The sequence below is a fragment of the Drosophila santomea genome, chromosome 3L, assembly GCF_016746245.2.
Source record: "Drosophila santomea strain STO CAGO 1482 chromosome 3L, Prin_Dsan_1.1, whole genome shotgun sequence".
NCBI lineage: Eukaryota > Metazoa > Arthropoda > Insecta > Diptera > Drosophilidae > Drosophila > Drosophila santomea.
Window position 1 is genome coordinate 7,994,036 of NC_053018.2, and position 13,865 is coordinate 8,007,900.

At 37.7% G+C, this 13,865-nt stretch overlaps 1 protein-coding gene across 1 annotated transcript in view; it reads right to left on the reverse strand.

Moving 5' to 3' along the window:
* LOC120449104 (BAI1-associated protein 3) overlaps nt 1–13,865 on the reverse strand; it is a 52,802-nt gene that overhangs the window by 21,289 nt on the left and 17,648 nt on the right. The gene's annotated exons all lie outside the window — the stretch shown is intronic.

Sequence of the window (13,865 nt, forward strand, 5' to 3'; positions counted from 1 at the left end):
GGAAATGTATCCGGATAAAGACTCGTTTTGGCCATTTCGTTTTTGGCAATAAGAGTGAAGTAGCTTAAACTTCGGGGGAAACGCGTTGAAAATTAAAGGATTTTAGACTTGCTGAATTAAGCCCGACTAACCAGAAATCTCTTTTATTCAATATTTATGCTAGTACTAAGCAAAGCTATGCCTTATAATTGTTTAATATTCTAGTATTATAAAGTATACTTATAATATACTGGTGTATATTCCTTTGTTTTCCAAATATGCTAGTAAATAAAGTAATAAGCCATTTAACTTTTGTCATTTCCATGTCGAGCTCAAAAAGTCAAAATAGGATTTCGCCGAGATCAATAACATTTCACGTACTTATGGCCCACAATAAAATACTCGAATGTTGTCAACCTGTTTGCTGTCGTCATAAGAACCAAACTGATTAAATTCCCAGCATTATCGTAGCTGGCAACACGCAGGACAGTGTAGTCGAGTACTCTCGGGGACAGTGAAGGGTATTATGTGCTGTGCTGAGTGGCTTTAAATGCCATAAAAGCGAGCTGTGCCCAGGATATGGCCTTAAATGGCCAGCAGTCATAGCAACTGGAACTACAGTTGGCCAACAACTCGCATCCGGCAAAAACAATGGCCACAACAGTGATGATTGCGACGTGTAAGCCGTAATCAGCGCATTCATGCATGTTGGTTTCTCTTTCTAAACGGTGCAGCGCTCTCTTTCTGGGCGGCATTAGCTTCCGCATATTATCCTGCTTACAACTGGTGGCATAATTAGCGGAGTCCGAAAATAATTTGCAAACCATTTCTGTTATCTCATTGTAGTTGGTGTGTGTGTGTTTGTGGCTCGGTTATATTGAGCTTTGTTTTGGTTTCGAAAAACGCTAAAAATAAATCAGCCCACACACAAAAGTTGATTTATATGGTGCACGTAAATTTGCCATTAAGCGACAGACAAATGTATTGCAATTAAATGAAATGGAAGCGAAGCGGAGCCACAACAGCAACAGCTGCCCCAAACCTTGGTATACATACGAGTGTATGTGCTATATAGCCACATGTGAGTGAGTGAAGGAAAGGGCCCATAAATACGCAGCCAACTTGGCTTTAATTAAGATTAATTAGTCACTGGCCAAGTCGTTGTGCCATGTGTGAGTTACTCGGAGAAACTTTAGCAGGGTCTTTATTCTTTACCAAAATATTTGATTACAATCTTTAAGAGCTTTTCTAAGAATATCGTTTCAGTGAAACCCCTATTAATATAGCATATAAAAAACGTAATTAATCGTCATTTACCTATATGTTTTTCCAGTCCACTAATGTAAGCCATAAAGGGAAGGCCACATGCCATTTCCTTCCCGCTGTTGCTTCAATCTATTTAGTTTTTATTAATGATTGCGCATACGCCATGTGGACCGAGTGAGAAGGGTGGTGTTAGCGTGGGTTTTCCTGTTCCGTCAGCCAACCCTTGTTCGAAAAAGTTTTCCTAGTTCGCTAGGGGGGAGGGAAAAACTAAATTAAATGTGGATTGCACTAATGTGACTTCCCGAATGCTCTGAAGAGCTGTCACAACACAGCGCTCTCCATCAACTCGCAGTAATTATCGTTTTTTTTCCCGGTTTTGTGCCCCGCAATGAACCGAGACAAGGGTCTAGTCAATTTTAGACACATTTTGTGAGCTGATTTGGTTGCCATGCATAATTTGAAAACATTTCGTGTGCCCAACCACCTGTGCAAACAATCCTGCGGTGGCAAGTTGCACGCAAAAAAGTTGCGAAAACCAAATAGAAGGCGGAAAATTGAAAATAAACTCGTGGCCAGAAGCAAGAAGAATTTTAAATACGCTAACCAAAGCTTGAAATATTGTATATCTATGAAACAAAGTTGCATAATAAATTAATCCGTAATAAAATGTTTCCAATCACTGTAAATAAATATAAAGTAGGGTGTTTCATCATATATGTTACCTTATATTGTGCAAAAAAAAATCACAAAGCCACAGCTATAAATAAGCTGAGTAAAAAACGCAGAATCCCCAAAGGAAAAGGAATTCGCGCACACCCACCAAAAAAAAAAAGCAATTGTAAGGCAATTTCAAAGGCAAAATTATTATGTCGCTTTATGTCATTTTTTTTTTTGGCAAAAGCCAAGTTTTTCCCAGGCAACTGGCAGATGAATGTGTTGCGCATACCGCTGACAAAAAAAAAGTGGAGATGGGGATGAAACTCAGGATGTTTTTGGTCGACGAATATGGGGATTTTAGGGTGCACGGTTGTACGTGAAAATGACAAAGCAGCTGCTCAACAACAAACGGCAACGCATGCTATGGCATAAAATTTATTTTGCACTCCTGGCCCGACATGATATGTGGCTTTAAATATCCGCCAAAAGAAATAAAGCAAAGAACGAAGGAAAAAACCAGTAAACCAGAGAAAAAAGTCGTTTACATTGCGGCAGATATTCCGAATTCGACAACTCAAAAGGCAAAAATTGCCACTGGGTTGGGGCTAAAAACTGAGCCAAACAAATGTGTGGCATTCAAATGTCTTCCTTAGTTGTGTGTGCGTGTGGGCGTGGCAAAACATAAATTATTTTACGCACGGGCTCACCCAAAATTCAGGGAGCGAAACGGCCTTAACAATGCTGCAATTGTGGCCAAATATAATTTAATTGCCATCAGCAACTGTGGCAACCAGCCAGGTTAATGGCAACCAATAATGGTAATAATCAGGGCTTTAACAGCGCACAGCTTGAATTTATGAAATACAAATATTTGTATATTAACAGCCGTTACAAAGTAGCTGGTTTGTAATAGTTTGTTTTTTCTAAAGCGGTACAAAACGGTTTTTTTCCACAGTACTTTCCATAATAAAGCCATTGAAAAGTGATGAAAGGTGATGCGATAAGCATGAATTGCATTAAACGTGATGCGAAAAAAGTGCATCCGCCACAGAAACCAGGAAAAGGGATTGTGTGTCCGCCCACAGGGATTTCTCGTTTTTCCGCTTCATCAGTATTGGCATCATCATCAGCATCATCATCATAAGCAACATCGTCATCACCATAAATCACAAAAGTGCAGCATATGCAACGCTTTCCACACTTTCCTTGCCCCCGTGATCATTGTTTGCTTTGGCAATTTGTAGTCAGCATGTTGCCGGGCCGAAAAGCAAGGACTCGAGCTCTACTCCTCTGTCAAATGCAATAAACCAGAGATCCTTTTGTGTGCAGGCACTATAAGTTATCGGGCGAGAGCAGCAGCAACTACAGCAAGACTAACTGGCCAGGACAATGGGCAAACGGGGGCCCATGAGTAATGGCCACCGAGCATGCAAAAGTGCCGAACTAAAGGAACTAAAGGCACTGAGTGAACTGAAAGACCGGAGCAGGAGTTGCCTTTGATAAATGCGCCCAAGAAGGGTCACCTGCCTTGTGCAGCTGTCTGTTAAATTGCTTAATTTGTTAGGGCGCAAACAGGGCAGGAAAACACAAGCGTCGTCACACGCAATGTCTGGTACAACGGGGCGTATGGGCGATTTGCGCAAATGCAACAGAAATTCAATTAACTTGCTAGATTTGCGGTTATCAATTACAACGGATAGCCATCAAAATACGCTGCACTTATGGCAAATGCAAGAAATCGAACAGTAGCCTTTGCACCATCGTTCTAAAGATTAAGCAGCTAGGGGAGAAAATCAACAGAAGATTTCACGACTCGAGTACTTTCCACTTGGCAGAAACTTGGTGTGCGGAAAAGGGGCTCTAATTAAATATTGCTCGCATTTCAATCGAAATTTCCATATGTAAGGGTTCCTGCAACCCTTCTAGCTAGCACATCGCATGTCTATGGGGACCATGGAATGGCCAATTAAAACTATCAAATTACGTGTAAGCCTAGCGAGGCGTAACCAGGCTTCCTAATTAGACGCAGGTCTTGAGCCAAACTCAAGTAAGACATCTTACCACGCACACTCAGACAAATCAAATCGAATCTAAGTAGTAGTCTTGAAGTTCCTTTACTTAAAACATTTAGTGATGAATTCATACTAGTACAGTAGTTGCTAAAAATGGGCTTCAATTTCTCTCGGTGTCCTCCCACTCCCGCAGGACACTGGATCCATCCATTGATTATATTTGCGGTGGCGCAAAAATGTTTTCGCCAATGAGGAATGTGTGGGCCTGGAAATTGGAGGCGCGTCACACACACACATACGCATGCATAATTAATGTGGCTTGTGTGTGTGTGTGTGTGTGTGCGTGCTATGTGCTTCCTATTTCGGCTAATTGTGAAGTGTGGCCAAAACCACCGAGCGGCTGAAGAGAGACACAGGCTGAGTCAACGTTTAATTGTCGCCTTTGATATTGCAACAATTTCAAAGTGCCTGCCGCTCGAACACCCCGTGCCACAGATGCTTTGGCCGCTTTAATTACAAATTCCAAGCATGCTCGGCTCATTCAAAATCGATGGGCAAATTAAGCCTGCATTGGGTGGGTATTTGTTGTGGCCCAAAAAGCAAGTACAAACTTGCGATGAACTCTTTATGCTGCTAATTAATGCATAGATTGACTGAAAGCGATGGCCATGCAACTTTTAAAAGTTTTCATTTGGATTTCGGGTACTCCAGATTGGGCAAAGAGCTAAGAACTTTATGAGTACATAGTCATTACCTTAAAATGTTAATGAGAATATTTTACTAGCTATACATTCTAAAACTGTTACATGAAAAAGTTCCTAAAATACCATTAGCCATTTGCAGCCATTTCTCTTGTTTGCAACCGATATGCGTTTTTATTCTTTAAGGTTGGTTTTTAATACCAGTTTTAGGACACTTTAAATTTCATTGTGCAGTTCGATTTATTTGTTTTTTAAACTAATTGGCCTTTAAGCGTTTAGTACCCCCAAACCACGTCGCCCCTGTTAATTTCCCCCACCCTTTTGACCATGTGCGCTGAACTTGAAAGTCACCTTGCCTTTGTCTGATGCGTTTTTTGACGCCAATCAACGCCATGGGGAGTGCTAATGGTTAAGATGGGGCAATCCCTCTAACCCCCCAAAATAAATATGAGTGTATAGCAGCGCTTTGTTTGGCTTTGACATGTCAAACGGCGAACAACAAAAGCAGGGGGCCAAACGAACGAAGATGTTGCAGTGGCACCAGCAGCTTCTACAGCTTCTACATTGTTGCAAATTACAAGAAAATCCAAAACGGCTCAATGCACAACATCTCCTGGGGGTAAAAGAGAGTCGGCTGGGTGGAGGGGGGGATGACAGACTGAGGGGAAAGGGGCGAGGATGGGTTATGGTTCTGCCAGACGTTCAATGTTTCCAACTCGTTGAGCTCGGCTTTAAGTTCATTTTTACTGGGTTAGCAAAGGACCATCATAAAAATTGCTTTTCAGCTTCTGCTCTGCTCTGTGCTGGATTTTTCTCCATTGGCCTTTATGCCGAGCGGGTTTATTGTTTGCTTTCATTGCGTTTTATATTAACCCATTCCCGTGCCGCCCTTCGCTTTTTACAAAGTCCGCAATTAAGGGCGCCGCAGCTTATTTACGAACTTGGCCGGCGTACGCGGCGTATGCGCAATGCACACACGGCGTGCGGAGCAATGAAAATGTATTTTTGCACTGCACATTCAGGCTTTTGTTTGCTTAAATGCTCGGTAATTAAAACGTGTTGCTGCCAGTTGCTCCGCCAGAGTGCGGAGTGGAATTTTTGCAAACGATGTGGGATTTTTGCTAAGGTCAGGTGCATTCTGGCACTCGCTATGCCAGGCAGTCTTAAATGAGAAACTAATTTCAAACAATGTTTGCTTTAGGCTAAATTATTTCATTATAACCAACCAACTTTGAAGTGCAATTATTCAAGCAGCATTATATTTATCATTTATCATTGGATAGGAAGTTTTGTAACGAATTCAACGAGCTATGGCATTACACTTTTGGACAACTATTTTTACTGCTATCGAAAAAAAACGGATTATTTTTTATCAAAAAATCGAAAAAAATATTTATTGTAAAAAATCGGATATTTTTAATCGGCGTTTTCTCCATAACTTGGCCAAAAATGGTCACACAGCTAAAATAAAGACTGTTTTGTTCTGCTAATTAACATAGCTAACTATTTCTATCCCCACTTTTCCGATATTTGAAAAAAAAAAATTTTATAAATTTTGTATTTTCGATAAGGGGTACCATCATCAAAATTTGCGAAAAATGGCAAAAAAAATAGCATTTCAAAGTATGTACATCGATCGATAGGGAATTTTGTTACGAATTCAACGAGGTATGGCATTCCACATTTGGACAACTATTTTTACTGCTATCGAAAAAAAACTGATTATTTTTTATCAAAAAATCGAAAAAAGGATTTTTTATAAAAAATCTGATATTTTCAATCGGCGTTTTCGCCATAACTTGGCCAAAAATGGTCACACAGCTAAAATAAAGACTGTTTTGTTCTGCTAATTAACAAAGCTAACTATTTCTATCCCCACTTTTCCGATATTTGAAAAAAAAAAATTTTATAAATTTTGTATTTTCGATAAGGGGTACCATCATCAAAATTTGCGAAAAATGGCAAAAAAAATAGCATTTCAAAGTATGTACATCGATCGATAGGGAATTTTGTTACGAATTCAACGAGGTATGGCATTCCACATTTGGACAACTATTTTTACTGCTATCGAAAAAAAACTGATTATTTTTTATCAAAAAATCGAAAAAAGTATTTTTTATAAAAAATCTGATATTTTCAATCGGCGTTTTCGCCATAACTTGGCCAAAAATGGTCACACAGCTAAAATAAAGACTGTTTTGTTCTGCTAATTAACATAGCTAACTATTTCTATCCCCACTTTTCCGATATTTGAAAAAAAAAATTTTATAAATTTTGTATTTTCGATAAGGGGTACCATCATCAAAATTTGCGAAAAATGGCAAAAAAAATAGCATTTCAAAGTATGTACATCGATCGATAGGGAATTTTGTTACGAATTCAACGAGGTATGGCATTCCACATTTGGACAACTATTTTTACTGCTATCGAAAAAAAACTGATTATTTTTTATCAAAAAATCGAAAAAAGTATTTTTTATAAAAAATCTGATATTTTTAATCGGCGTTTTCTCCATAACTTGGCCAAAAATGGTCACACAGCTAAAATAAAGACTGTTTTGTTCTGCTAATTAACATAGCTAACTATTTCTATCCCCACTTTTCCGATATTTGAAAAAAAAAATTTTATAAATTTTGTATTTTCGATAAGGGGTACCATCATCAAAATTTGCGAAAAATGGCAAAAAAATAGCATTTCAAAGTATGTACATCGATCGATAGGGAATTTTGTTACGAATTCAACGAGGTATGGCATTCCACATTTGGACAACTAATTTTACTGCTATCGAAAAAAAACTTATTATTTTTTATCAAAAAATCGAAAAAAGTATTTTTTATAAAAAATCTGATATTTTCAATCGGCGTTTTCTCCATAACTTGGCCAAAAATGGTCACACAGCTAAAATAAAGACTGTTTTGTTCTGCTAATTAACATAGCTAACTATTTCTATCCCCACTTTTCCGATATTTGGAAAAAAAAAATTTTTATAAATTTTGTATTTTCGATAAGGGGTACCATCATCAAAATTTGCGAAAAATGGCAAAAAAAATAGCATTTCAAAGTATGTACATCGATCGATAGGGAATTTTGTTACGAATTCAACGAGGTATGGCATTCCACATTTGGACAACTATTTTTACTGCTATCGAAAAAAAACTGATTATTTTTTATCAAAAAATCGAAAAAAGTATTTTTTATAAAAAATCTGATATTTTCAATCGGCGTTTTCGCCATAACTTGGCCAAAAATGGTCACACAGCTAAAATAAAGACTGTTTTGTGCTGCTAATAAACACAGCTAACTATTTCTATCCCCACTTTTTCGATATTTGAAAAAAAAAAATTTTATAAATTTTGCATTTTCGATAAGGGGTACCATCATCAAAATTTGCGAAAAATGGCAAAAAAATAGCATTTCAAAGTATGTACATCGATCGATAGGGAATTTTGTTACGAATTCAACGAGGTATGGCATTCCACATTTGGACAACTATTTTTACTGCTATCGAAAAAAAACTGATTATTTTTTATCAAAAAATCGAAAAAAGTATTTTTTATAAAAAATCTGATATTTTCAATCGGCGTTTTCTCCATAACTTGGCCAAAAATGGTCACACAGCTAAAATAAAGACTGTTTTGTGCTGCTTATAAACACAGCTAACTATTTCTATCCCCACTTTTCCGATATTTGAAAAAAAAAATTTTATAAATTTTGTATTTTCGATAAGGGGTACCATCATCAAAATTTGCGAAAAATGGCAAAAAAAATAGCATTTCAAAGTATGTACATCGATCGATAGGGAATTTTGTTACGAATTCAACGAGGTATGGCATTCCACATTTGGACAACTATTTTTACTGCTATCGAAAAAAAACTGATTATTTTTTATCAAAAAGTCGAAAAAAGTATTTTTTATAAAAAATCTGATATTTTTAATCGGCGTTTTCTCCATAACTTGGCCAAAAATGGTCACACAGCTAAAATAAAGACTGTTTTGTTCTGCTAATTAACATAGCTAACTATTTCTATCCCCACTTTTCCGATATTTGAAAAAAAAAATTTTATAAATTTTGTATTTTCGATAAGGGGTACCATCATCAAAATTTGCGAAAAATGGCAAAAAAATAGCATTTCAAAGTATGTACATCGATCGATAGGGAATTTTGTTACGAATTCAACGAGGTATGGCATTCCACATTTGGACAACTAATTTTACTGCTATCGAAAAAAAACTTATTATTTTTTATCAAAAAATCGAAAAAAGTATTTTTTATAAAAAATCTGATATTTTCAATCGGCGTTTTCTCCATAACTTGGCCAAAAATGGTCACACAGCTAAAATAAAGACTGTTTTGTTCTGCTAATTAACATAGCTAACTATTTCTATCCCCACTTTTCCGATATTTGGAAAAAAAAAATTTTTATAAATTTTGTATTTTCGATAAGGGGTACCATCATCAAAATTTGCGAAAAATGGCAAAAAAAATAGCATTTCAAAGTATGTACATCGATCGATAGGGAATTTTGTTACGAATTCAACGAGGTATGGCATTCCACATTTGGACAACTATTTTTACTGCTATCGAAAAAAAACTGATTATTTTTTATCAAAAAATCGAAAAAAGTATTTTTTATAAAAAATCTGATATTTTCAATAGGCGTTTTCGCCATAACTTGGCCAAAAATGGTCACACAGCTAAAATAAAGACTGTTTTGTGCTGCTAATAAACACAGCTAACTATTTCTATCCCCACTTTTTCGATATTTGAAAAAAAAAAATTTTATAAATTTTGCATTTTCGATAAGGGGTACCATCATCAAAATTTGCGAAAAATGGCAAAAAAATAGCATTTCAAAGTATGTACATCGATCGATAGGGAATTTTGTTACGAATTCAACGAGGTATGGCATTCCACATTTGGACAACTATTTTTACTGCTATCGAAAAAAAACTGATTATTTTTTATCAAAAAATCGAAAAAAGTATTTTTTATAAAAAATCTGATATTTTCAATCGGCGTTTTCTCCATAACTTGGCCAAAAATGGTCACACAGCTAAAATAAAGACTGTTTTGTGCTGCTTATAAACACAGCTAACTATTTCTATCCCCACTTTTTCGATATTTGAAAAAAAAAATTTTATAAATTTTGCATTTTCGATAAGGGGTACCATCATCAAAATTTGCGAAAAATGGCAAAAAAATAGCATTTCAAAGTATGTACATGGATCGATAGGGAATTTTGTTACGAATTCAACGAGGTATGGCATTCCACATTTGGACAACTATTTTTACTGCTACCGAAAAAAAACTGATTATTTTTATCAAAAAATTGAAAAAAATTATTTTTTGTAAAAAATCGGATATTTTCAATCGGCGTTTTCGCCATAACTTGGCCGGAAATTTTGTTACGAATTCAAACGTAAGATTTACACTTTTAAAGATAATTGCAATTAATTTTCTCTGAATTTATCCAAAGGAGGCTGTAATTCCCTTGGTAAAATATCCTTTGTCAGTTCGGTGACAAACCATCAGCCGATTGGCTGCGAAATTCCGCTTAAAGTAATCTGTATTTCATTTCATTCGTTTTTTATGATTTATTTTCGTTAAGGACCCTTTATATTTTTTCTTTGCGTTCGGTTTGGCCCTCAAATACATTTTTCATTATTCTGTTTCCCGCATACAGATATATATGTATATATATATTGGCCATGTATTTTTATGTGACGAAATGCCTGGTGGCATTCGGTTGGCACGGCGATGTCAACAGAACGTTAAGCAGGATTAGGACCGCCGCTTTGCGCTTTTGTTTTTGCCGAATGTCGGCAACATCATCAACAAGGTGACATAAGAGCAGTGAACAAATAAAATACAACAAAAAATAAGAATGTCACAAGATTGTGCCTCACATCCTAACGCTCTTAACGTGGCCATATTTTGCATATGGCTTTAATGGCGGCTAAGCAGCGTAAAAATAGCAAAAGTCGCTAAAACGTTGAATGCCTGTTGTTTGGATGTGTGTGGCTTGGTGGCGAAAACAAGGCCAAGACAAAGGAAGATGCTCTCGCACAAGAGTGGCTCTTGTACCGACAGCTTTGTTGTCTGGATGCCACGCTGTTCGACGCTCGAGGCAGCCAAAATGCGCAGCAAACTTCGGCCCAAGAAAGCGGTGGAAAGTTGCTGGGTAGGCAGGCGAAATGGGTTAAGGATGGGCGGGCGGCTGAAGCAATTGCTACTGTCAGCTGGGCAAAGTTTTTAATTAAAATAACCGAGCAATAAAACAGCGCAACCAACACACACACACGCACACAAGCACATAGAAAAAGGAGCCATGTTAAATGGGAAATTAGCAGCGACAATTTCCCCTGGTCACATGCATAACGTATACGCCATGATGGCCGTGTCCTGCGACGCAATTAAAATTTAACGGCACCCAACGCATTGCGTTGCCTATTTCTTACTTTGTTTTGTATTCAACAGTACGTTCTCTGAATATTTATTGTGGCAAAGGTCAATGCTATGGCCTTGAACCCTTTACCCTCGCCCCCTTTCAACCTCACTCAAAGAGACCACTCCTGAAGGTCTACAATTTGCGAGGGCTTCACGCTTGGTCAGACAATAGCTAAAATGGCATGGTGGCTCATTAAAAAAACATAAATCAAACCGCACCGACCGGCCTGCAGTTAGAAGCTATATCCCAATGCATAATGAAAATTTTCCGAGCGAGAAACAGTATTCCATAGTAAATTGAAACTTGGATTTAAGCAAAGTGAGGCGGAAAAAAATTTCAAAAAAAAAAACTCAGCTTGTCAGGGGAGAAAAAGGAAAAGCGTGATGATGCGTTGGCGTGCGGCTCGCAGCTCTGCAGCAAGATTGATTGATGACATGACGTCAATTTGCCAGAGCCACTCAGTCTCGGTGCTCCATGAATGCAAAGGGATCATGGATCCAGGGGTCCAGGACCCAATGTGGCCAGCCAGGGGCATGACCAGCGACATGGGCCTCGACCATGGCGATGACGATGAAAAGACAATGAAAAAGGCATTAAAACTGCGGTCGGACCGAGGGAAAATATTATCACTCCTGTCGGGATGATGTGCCACATGGGGGCGTCCTTGTGGTGCATGTTATGGTCTGTGCTTGTGGGCGTGGCACTTGAATATAATAATAAACACAACTAAGGCCAGTGGTGCTAACGCAGTAAGGTGTTGTTTTAATGACGCAGGTCGAAAAAGTGGAAAAGACCGCAAGGGAGCATTTAAAAATAGAATCATCAAATATATAATATATATGTATAAAAGAGAATTCATATAAAAAAATTTGTATAAGTGCACGTTTGCTTATTATTATTAGTAAAAACATTTCTTAAAGCCAAAATACAGAAGTTATTTTATATTTTTAGGTATAGTAAATTTCATAGTTGTATAGTTAATTGTATATAAAAAGTAGCACACAAAAGTAACGTCGAATTAACCATAATCTTTTAATTCACCCCCACTAATGAGATAATTCCACCGGACTTCCTCATTTTCCTGTCCATTAGCAGCAATCATTATTGTAGCAATAACTCTGCTGTTTCTTATCCTCATAGGCTAGCGTTATACATGATTAATAAAGTTGACATTCGTTATTGTTGTTTGGCCCGCTTTCGTCCCGGGTCTGCCATCAAAATTATGCATAATTGGTGTCACTGTCATTCCACTCACAAGGACACATCCCCACTGACAAGGACATCGAAGTCCTGGGACCATCGCACCCATGCGGCGGCTACCTCAATTTAAAACAAAAACATTTTTTGGCGCTGCAGAGACACATTCCTGCGGGTGTTTAATGAACATTTTCACACACACACACACACACACCTTGAAAATTATGCAAAAATAAATTAAAGTTTCATGTGGGCAGCCAAATAACTTTAGTGTTTTCTGGCTTGTGCCAAGATGAAAACGAAAAAAAAGACGATAAGGACTAGCCCATTAAATGAGATATAAAAACCCGTGCAGTAAAAATGAAATTTTAAACGCATACTGAATCGAGAGCAACAGCCACTGTATTGAGATGAGTTGAGTTGAGTTGAGTTGTCCTTGCTGGGCGAACTGGTAACTGCCAAGTCTACAAGTCTACCATCACAACACTTTTTGGCATTCGGGGCACGTTCGCTAATGCCACGACTGCAAAGATAAAAACCAAGATATAAAGCATAAAAATCGGCCCGGCAATTACCTCAAGTGATGGCTTTCTAATTTAGGGCTTAATTTGTGTGGATTTAAGGCGCGGTGCGGCAGCAAATATTTTTTTAAGCCCAGCCATCAAATCGGCGCCACTGACAAAGGCGCAGTGCAGGTAAGGAATTCGCAACACTTTATGGACGACCGGGCCGAAAATACCGTGATACCCAGCGGGCACGTTACGTATACGCCCCCAATGACATGTACATAAATTTAATGCTAGAAATGCTTCGCTCGACACGACTCGACTCGAGTCCTGTGTGTCTGCGGATCCCTTCTTGCTGGGTGTTATTTTCGTCTTCGTCCTTTTTTGCCCAGCGTCCTTACTCGCCCACACACACAAATAGACACACACACACACCATCGCATTCGTTGTCCTCAGCGTAACATTTCCGCTTTCGGTTGCATGAGTATCCGTTTCCGTTTTGCTGAGGCCACGCACTTAGCTTGGTCCGCGATTCGTGTCCAAAAATAAAGTAAATTAGAGTGCGCGACTCCAGTTCCAGTTCGAGTTCGTTTTTTATCCCATTAATTGCGTTTGCCTGTTTTAGATTGCGGCTGCTCCTTAAAGGGCACCCACAATCCATGTTGGATTGCCTTGACAGCGAAAAAGTTGGTGGAGTTGTATAGATTCGGGCATTGGAGAGATTGGAATTTGGTGGTTAGCTTACCGAAAATGCCATGCAATCGAGATTTCTACATTTTCATTATTCTTTTAAAGCAATTGGTAAAAATTTAATATTTTAAATAACCTTTAAATGATTTCATTTCCATTTTTAAAATCTATTCTAGGCTCAAATGAAAAGAATTGTAATAGAAATTCAATCTGCAAATGGAATTGCATACATTATGATTTAGACTTTAAAACTTTTTGTAAATAATTAATCTGTTTTTATCAACCAGTTTGTTTTCTGCAAAATCACCAGTTGCATTAAAACAAAGCTTATATATTTATATACATGCAATAGCAGTATGTGTATACATAAAAATATTGTTTACTTTTAATTATAAATGCTTAGCGAA